Raw genomic sequence first — 9,566 nt, 5'->3', positions numbered from 1 at the left:
CTGGAGGGGTGGGATAGGGAGGGTGGGAGGTAGGGAGATGCAAGAGGGAAGAGATATGGGAACATATGTATATGTATAACTGATTCACTTTGTTATAAAGCAGAAACTAACACACCATTGTAAAGCAATTATACTCCAATAAAGATGTAAAAAAATAAAAATAAACACTTTATGTTAATTTTCTTTATGAGCAAAGGACTAAAATCAACAAGAAATTATTGTATCACTGCCTAACTCATTTTCTATTGCTATTTGTCTGCTACCTGTGCTATCTTAATTCCTTTTGTTTGGTGCTTGTCAGAACCATCAGTGTCAGAATTTATTTGGGACCTTGACTTCTAGATCACTGTGGGCAAGTTTTATCTCTTTTTGAAGACTGTACATGAGGAGATGGCATGGAGAAGTGAGTGGATACACAAGGCTCTTCACAAACATGAGAACCTGCAGAAACCATTTATGACTATCAACCCTTGTTCATCTAAGAAAATAGACTTTCTTTTATCCTCTAATCTTCCAAATGTGAATTACCCCTCTTTCCCTAAACTTTCTTTCCTTGGAGCTACAAAATAGAAAGAATGGAAGCTCCCATCTCTTCTCCCTGCCAGTATTTCATCAGTGCTGATAAAGCTGTAGAGAAAAAACCTCCTTGAGCCTTCCACCATCTGCAAACTTAGAAAACTGCTGTGTAGCAGTGGAACATAAACCACAACTGGGAAAGAGCAAGACCTAGACACCAGCATCTGGAGTGGAAGACAATAGACCAAGGCTATTATTGTACTGGGCGCTGGGGATGGAGATTTGGATTTATAAGTGTTTTTTTTTTTTTTTTAGTTTGTTTAAAAAAATGTTCCATTATCTTTACAACAAGAATACATGTTTTTAAAGCCAGGAATTTTGGCTTCTTAACTATGGTTATTTGTTCTCGGGTAAAGAAGGTCATGGTTAATGCGACCATTGCATCCTACATAACGTGAGGATAATAGCCACTGTCAAGGAAAATCGTGTGAACTTATTCATCTAATATGTATTAAATTTTAATAAACAAAAGAAGAAACCTGTTAAATAAAAAAAAGATAATGAAAAGACAAGCCACAGAGTGGGAGAAAACATTTGTAAAAGACGCATCTTGTTAGGATAAAGTGGCAACTTGCAAGCTTCTTACATGAGCAACTGGTTTTACTTATTTTGGTATGTAGTGTGAGGTGCAGACTTTAGTTTTAAATGGGTGTGCAGTTTTCTAGGCATCAATTTTAAAGATTATACCTTGACTTTGTCACAATCAAACTTCCCAGACATACTTAGAACTACTTGTGGCTATTCTTTTCTGTTTAATTTGTATATGTGCTCATTCATGTAGTAATGCTACAATGTTTGAATTGTAGTGGCTTTATAGTTAAGTTATATAGCTGCCTGCTAATTAACAGATACTCAAATTCTAATAAAGTTTATTATTTAAAAAAAAAAGACAGCAACACAAAATCTGAAACCAGAGAACACGCACTTCCTCATTTACAAATGCATCAGAAGAGAGGTGGACACCCTCTCTCCTGTTTGTAAGCAAGGGGTCAAGACACATGAGCAAACGAGTTTCAAAACTAAGTGCTTATACAGATCTTTCCTTATCTGAAACCTGTCCTCTAAATTTGGAGTAAATAAACCTTATGTGAAAATCAGTATGGGAGACGGGTTGGAGATATGGCAAACTAGGCTCCAATTGATAGTTTTTCTATGATAAAACAGCTCATCCTGAAACATCTTATGATAAGAAACAATAACAGTACTAAAGTATTAATAGCAACACTAATATCTACCTTCCTTTGAGCCTTTAATAATAGGCTCTATGACTCAAGACTTTATGTACATTATGCCTTGCCTGTATTAAATTGAGAAAACATGCACATAAATATAGTTTGGATAATTTGAAATTCATGTAATAGCTTGAGCCCATTTATAATGGTCTATTAACTCTATTAAACCTCCATACTTTATAAAACAAGAAATCAATGACTTTTTTAAAAAAATAAAGGTTTCAAAGCATGACTGATTTAGAAATGGGCCCCATTTTACTCCAGGCACTGTGTATGACATTTAGCAAAATTCCTAATTCTACTTTGAAATCGTCAACACACCATAACACAAAAGACTTCTTCAAGGTCAATTTTTACCAATTACCTCCAAGGGAGTCTTAAGGATCTTTGCCACTGCTCTTGCAACTCATTCTATTCCCTTCCCAACTACATTCTCTCAACAGTACAAAGCCCTGTTCCAGGAGAGAAAAGAACAAAACAAACATATTGGTCATCTTCTCTAATTCCAATATAGTAACCATCAAGGTCAGTCTTAAGGAAGCAAGAAAATATACAACTTCCTTCCTATGCAGATCCTTTACACACTTATTGATATTTCCACTTTTATTTATTAATCTTATATGAGTTGGGAAACTGGGACAAGTAGGAAATAACAATAGGTAAGTAAAGTTACAGAGAAACTCTCAAACTCTTCTTAAACCTACTCCCTCCTCCTAGGAGGGTATAAGATTAGTTTAAACTCTTGTTTTCTATCCTGGGAAGAGGATTAACCTAGCATACCAGAACAAGGGGGAAGTGAAACGATCTAGAACTTTTTTTTAAAGTACTTATTGTATTTGGGATTCTCAGAAGAACTCAGGATTCTGTGAGAGTCTGGCTAAAGAATGACAAGGAAGGAGCATTACCTAGTGTGACTATGTTTTCAATACAGAGAGAACACCGCAGGCACACTTCAGAAGCCAGGTATCTTACTAACAAGTAAGAAAAAGAAAATTAAACAATGCTTAGAGATGGGAGAGTAATTGTGGCATCATGTGAAAGAACAGTAATAACCACCAACCGCTGATTTGGCATAGCCAAATCAAGTAGAAAGTGGCAGAATTTCAACGAAGTACTGAAAATGAAGAACGCAAAATGAATCTCTAGCTAAAGGTTAAAAAGAAAAAATGAGAGGAGCTGGGCATAAGAAATCTCTACTTGGTGATAGATATCAGGAGACATTACTCAAAATGATGAAACTGTACAACTTTCCATCCTCAGGGAAGTTAGTGAAAATTAAGCCAACTAAATACATGAGTGAAATATGCATGAATTTGGGAACCACTGCTCCAGAGTGAATCCTACTTCAGTCTAATGGGAGGAAGTAAGAAGCAATCCCACTCTTGGGCACGGTATTAAAAGCCTCAAAGTTACTTTGCTTTTACTACCTCTTTAGGCTTGAGGATCTCAACTTAAAAGCAGCTCTTTTAGACAGACAGGAGCTCAACTAACAGGAACAAAGACAGAGAGAAAACTATTAAACTAAACACAAGGGAAACCTAAATCAATTTCAACTTGCTACAGACTTTAGTGAGGCGGTACTTTGTTTTTGCCTAGAACCCTCAGCAGACCAGGTCTCAGAGCCTTAGCATCACCTCCTGTCTCAGCTTGCTTGGTGCCCTCTCTTCCAGGAGATTTCCTCTTCCTAGACCTTGAGAAGGTCTGGCAGACACAGCTTAAAAAACGACCAAGACAGAGCGGTGATGATGCCAAGGATGTCACTGCAGGAGAAGAGGGCCCGAGCTCCTGGGACACTGAGAGCTCACAGGGCTGGATCTGACATTCCTGATGCATCATACAGGTACCTTGATCCTGCTGACTCTGTAATCTGTCCTGCAAGTAGAAGAAAAAGTTTAAAAGCCCTCAATGCAAACGCACTATACAGAAAGAACCTGACCTTCGGAACCAGTTCTTTCATACTCTATCTGGGCCCAAGGATCCTAGTTTGTTTCTCAAGTTCCTTATCCCCAGCTCCTCCCACCCCGGGTGAAGAGCTGTCATTATTTTCCCTTCTGGAGTAACCCAGGATCCTCCATGGAAACTGCATGCTGAGGTTGGCAGAGGCACCAATCAGCCTGGATCACTGAATGGCTTTGGGGTACCCACGTCCTCTTCCTTCAGCCTCCATCCTGGAACCGCTTAGAATTGTTATTTGGGAAAGAGGTACATTTTTAGAGTATCGAGCCATTATACGTTTGGGTATATGCTTGGTGTGTGTGTGGCAAGCCCAGAATTTTTCTACCCCATGCCTCATCCCTACCTCTTTGGGAAGGTCAGGATCACTTTCCTTGGCACTGAGTAGGGTCAGCTTTTTATCTACCACCTCATCTTCTTCACTTTGTGGTGGTAACAAAGGCGTTGGAAGAATGCCAGGGCAGTGGGTCTCCACTTTCTACTTCCTCTTGCTCTTTTTCATTCTCTTTGTCCTTATGACCTTTCTAAGATGTCTATGTTTTTTTGGAAGTGGATCTAGCTTTCTCTTCTGGACTGGAGGCCTGACAGGATCTTGTGAAACATCACCCACATGACTTCCAGATGTCCCTCCAATGGCTCTGATGATAATTCCAAACTTCTCTTCAGAGGGTCATTCTCCCATGGGTAGAATCTATCCTCTGTATCTTGAGTATCTGGTGATATGCTCAAGTCATCAGCGACATGGTTTGGGATGCAGACTGGAGATTCCCAACCTCTCTCATCTAGGGGTTTTTTTTGACCCACTATGCTGACCCCAGCCATCTTTGCAGAAACAAGGAGCTCACAACAAAAGGACCAACAGTCAAATGCTAATGGAAGTAGTTAGTTCCCTGACTCCAATGATTTACCCTCAGCTATGACAGACAAACAGCTGTACTGATCTCAGATTTCCCCTCTGGACTTATCTAAAGGAGTTCAATGGCCTTCAGAAATAGAGTCCTCAGGTTGTTCTTCTTGGCCTGGGAGATCTCATATTCCCTAAAAGGAGAGAGCAAGTCACTGGAGTAATTGCTCCATGGACAGTGGAATTCCTCCTGGTCACACAAAATCCATGATTTAATAAGACTCGGCCAAACCTAGCATAAATTCCTAGGCAGAAACTTGCCAAATTTCCAGAGCAGTATTCTCCATGTATATCAGAATCACCTGGGGTACATTTTGAAAAAGCAGATTTCTGCGACATACCCCAGACCTACATTCAGAATATCTAAAGCTGGGTTCCAGGAATTTACATTTTTTCCTAGTAACTTAAGTGATTTTCCTGCACTATAAAATTTGAAAACTACTACCTTAGAGGGACACTAAATCCAGTATTCTATGGAGTCATAGAGATGACTATTCTTTAAAAACATTCCACTTTTCCCATATAGGTTTTCCCTAATCATCTCAGCCCATAATGATTTCTCTCTTCTGAACACCTTTAATAATAATCACTAAATTTGGAATGTTATCCTTTATTATTTTCTATTATAATTTAACTTCTGAACATTGTATCTATGTCTCTAACCAGATTATAAGCTTCTCAAGGGCAGGGAGTCTCTTAGACTTGTTAGTTTTCTACAGAGACTTGCCAGGTGCCTAATGAATTGAATAAGTGAATGAAAACATGAATAGGTTTATATCCCAGTGTACAGTGATTGTATTAGATGAGGCTTTTCTGTGGGAAGAGCTGTAGAGTAACAGAATGCTAAGAAGGACATGGGCCCTGGGGAAAAACCTAATCCAATTCCTAAAGTTTACAGATGGGGAAGCTGAGACTCAAGTAAGATAATGACCTGCGTAACGCTGAGCTTGGAGTCTTTTTTCCATAAAGGACCTAATAGTAAATATTTTAGGCTCTGTGGGGCATATGGCCCTGTTACAAATATTCATCTCTGCTATAGCACGAAACCACCCACAGTCAGTACGTAAACAGATAATCATGACTGTGTTCCAATAAAATTTTATTTACAAAAACAGGTGGTAGGCCAGATTAGGCAGCAGGCTGTAGCCTGCCAACCCCTGGCCTAAAGTCATACAGCTAGTCAGCAGCATAGCTGGGATTAGAAATCAAGTCACCTAACTCCAAGCAAGTGCTCTTTCCATAGAAGAGTAGAAGACTACAGAAAGAGAAAGGCCTTCTTCAATTAAAAGCAGGACTTTAAAGTAGGAAAAGATCAAAATATGTCTGGGTATGTAGTATTTCTAAGATGGTCTCTTATGACCCTTTACACAAACAACTAGTAGCTAAATTCTGAAACTGGGTCACTTTTCAAACGAATCCATCAGTTGGGAAGTGGGGGGAGCACACTGAATATCTTCTATCACACCTGCCTAGAAAAGCATACTATTTGGTCCCTTTTTGACTGAGGAGAAAATCCTATAGAAAGATAATGGAAAATACTTCCATTATTCATTTCTTGAAATTATTGTGGCCTGATGAACATAGTTCCACAGTCCAGTGATCAAAAGCTTCAAGTAACTACCAGAGAAACATGGAAGCAAAGATAGGAGAGGTTATCTAAGGAGCTAAAACCTCACTTTCTAAACCAAGATGCTTTTTAATAATGAAAATGACCCTAGTATTAAAGAGTAAGTTGTCCAGAATCTTGAGGTTATTTTTATATTCTGGACTTTCTGAGAACTGTGAGCTCCACCCAAATTCTGTTCTATTTTTATTTCTACCCCTAATGTGTTCCTCCTTTCATTCCTTTGCCTTCACAAAGCATATACTCAACCAATATATGCTGACTGATGGATTAATGGATGGATGAGTAAACGTATGAATGAATGAACCAAGTGCTTTTAGAAAATTCCTTGCATTATAGCTGTAAAGAATAAAGCAGTGTTGGTCCATTCTGCAAGAGGTCATTCAGGACTTTTTATGCTACCCTTCAGTAAAGCTAACAGTGCCTTCACATGGTAAATGTCAATAAAAGTTTCATGAATGAATTAATGCATCTGGTGTAAGCCACTTAGATTACATGTCAAGTCCAAAGAATACTGCTTATCACAAAAGATGGTATTTAAGGACAGAATTTATTTACTAGTATATTAACATAGGATTCTTTGTAATTAGCTTTAGTTCCACACTCTTAGGAAAGTTTGTAAAATCTCTGAGAGACAAAAATGTTCCATGTAATAAATGAGAGAATGTAGGCTCAAGTTCTATCTATCTGCTGTATCAGAAGCAACTATGGAGACAGTAACTATAGAAGCAGCAGCCAGAGCATCCCCCAAAGAGGTGAGGATAGAACTAAAAAAGAGAAGTCAGCTGGGCAAAGAGTCCAAAAGTCAACTTGACTTCTCCACTGCCTTGAAATCGCCCTGAGTCAAACCCTCACCATGCCTCAACCATACTTTGACAAGGCTCTACTCCCTCTAATTCACCCTCCACAAATGAGCTAGAATAATCTTTCTAAAATAAATCTGATCATGTCTCTCTCCTATGTAAAGCTCTGCCGCTCCCTATTTCCCAGAAAGATACAGGTCCTCTGTGATCTGACTCCACATCACCTGTCCAACTCCAGGTCCACCAGTCACCCTCAGGTATCTTCTGCTACTGTGAAAACGTAACATTTGCCATTTCCTGAGAGCACTATACTTCTTTAGACACTCTTCATTTTGCCTGCAGTGCCCCTTCCCCTCTTTGCTACCTGGCCTAGTGACAGTATCACCTCTTCTAAGAAGACTTAGCTGACCTCCTCAGGCAGAAAAAAACTGAGTTGATTCAGGTAACATTCTGTGTCTACAAAAATCAACCCACTGGATTATAATAACCTGTTTAGATATCTGTCTCCTTCACTAGGCTCGGCGCTCCCTGAGGGCAGGAAGTCTTGCTTGTCACTTCATCCCTAGTGTCTCCAAGGTTCTTGGCACCTGGAAGGTGTTCAGTGTTTGTGGACTTCAAAATGCAGGTCTTTACAGGCTGCCTCCCAGAGCCTGGGCTCTACAGTTCAATTCTCCCCTCTCTCTGAACGAACTGAAGTTTGGGGTACAAAACTGAGCAGTGCTGGCCAGGGCTCAGCTGTAAATCCAGCTACCAATCCGGAGCCTGTGATGTCAGTAGCTGGCTTCACTCAGAAAAAAAAAAAAAAAAAAAGAGCTACTCAGGGAGTGGTTAGCACTACTCAGCACAACTCTAGACTAGCAGCATTCTCCCACCCACTTCCCCCCTAGAATCACAAGGAATGCTACCCAGGGAGGCCCTACAGTTATTCAGATCCCTGGGTCCCTGCAGGCCCATTTCCCTCCCACCCCTACCATACTTTTTCATCTTCCTGGTAGAGTGTCAGCACACCCTGGCCATCCTTACGTCCCCACCCTGCTTCATGCAGGGCCTCCCCCAAATCTCAGTGATCCCTGGACTGTAAATTTTTACCCAGAATCTGCTATTTCATTCCCATAGGACACATACACAATTTCAGGCCGACTCTCCCTTTTGATGCTCCAACCTGAGGAACCTCTCCACAAGAGCTAGATGTGCTCATATGCAGGGATGCTGTTCAACCCCACCCCCAGAGGGCATTTGCCTGACAAGATGCAAAAGAGATTTGTACCACATGAATGTCACTCAATCTCAAGTCCATGATCCCTCTGGATTTCACAAATCAAAAATTATTTGGGTATATAATACACATGAATTCACATGTCACAGTATGAACCCCTTTGTCTCCATAAACCTATTGCAGTTCAAAATTCTCTGTGATTGATTTTTCCTCATTTCACATATTACATGAAGCAAAGCTCAGACTATTAAAGCCCTTGGATGAATTTGCTGTCTAAGCAGACTCAAAGCCAACTTAGAAGTTCTAAAACAACAAATTCGTGGCCACTGAACTTCTGGCTGGTCCTGCAGAAGAGATTAGACAAAAATTCACTAATCATTATTGACAGTGAAGTGACTATCCCTCTTTAAAAATGGGAAAGAAATAATTGGCATGAGCCAACTTTGCTTCTCAGTGACTCTCCAGAGAATTAAATAACTGAAGCATCGGACAACGATTTTCTCTGAAGATAACCTTTCATATTAAATAAAAGGCCGAAGAGCTAATCTTAAAGGGAAAGAAACTGAATAATCTGAGGGCAACTACTCATTCCTGAGTATACAGTTACAAAGGGACTAAAATATGATAGTAAGCATTACAGAATGTAGCATTACAACTTAAGTATATTTTCATTTTCAGGGTAATATTTATTGAGAGCCTACTATGAATCAGACATTGGGAAAGTCACTCTTTGATATGGTTACCAAAAAGCATACACTGATCAACATAAGTCAGTTGTTTTTTAACTTTAGCAGGTATGAAAATTACATGGAGGGCTTTTAAAACAGATTGCTGAGCCCCATCCCTAGTGGTTCTGATTCAGTAGGTCTGGATGAACAAATGAGGACATAATACTTCCAACAAGTTCCTAGGTGATGCTGCTGGTCTGGAGACTGTGCTTTGAGAACCATTGAATTAAATAATCTCAGGTGTAAAATGAGACGCACTGACTCATAATAAGCTAAAGAAGGGAGGGGCCGCTCCTAACCACTTATTATGACTAATAAAGACATATAGACTCTGAAAAGATTATTTGCTGGGTTGAATCCTCCAGCCAGGCTGCCTTCCCACCCACATTTTGAACTTTTAGAGGGATATGGCCAGAAGGCACTATGCTTGAAATGTGGATACTGGGTTTGCCAACAGGTCTTTTCTCTCCATTAGCACCTCTGTGCCCCTACAACTCTGCTTCCAGTTTCAACCTCAGACTAGTTACAAG

At 39.9% G+C, this 9,566-nt stretch overlaps 1 pseudogene; it reads right to left on the bottom strand.

Annotated features, from left to right (window-relative positions):
- Window positions 1–3,274: 3,274 nt before the first annotated feature.
- LOC112393214 (uncharacterized) overlaps window positions 3,275–9,566 on the bottom strand; it is a 32,301-nt pseudogene continuing 26,009 nt past the window's right edge.

This window comes from Neophocaena asiaeorientalis, unplaced genomic scaffold (genome assembly GCF_003031525.2).
Source record: "Neophocaena asiaeorientalis asiaeorientalis breed wild unplaced genomic scaffold, Neophocaena_asiaeorientalis_V1.1 scaffold136, whole genome shotgun sequence".
Lineage (NCBI taxonomy): Eukaryota > Metazoa > Chordata > Mammalia > Artiodactyla > Phocoenidae > Neophocaena > Neophocaena asiaeorientalis.
The sequence above is the reverse complement of the archived record's forward strand: the minus strand, read 5'-3'. Positions and strand labels throughout refer to the sequence as shown.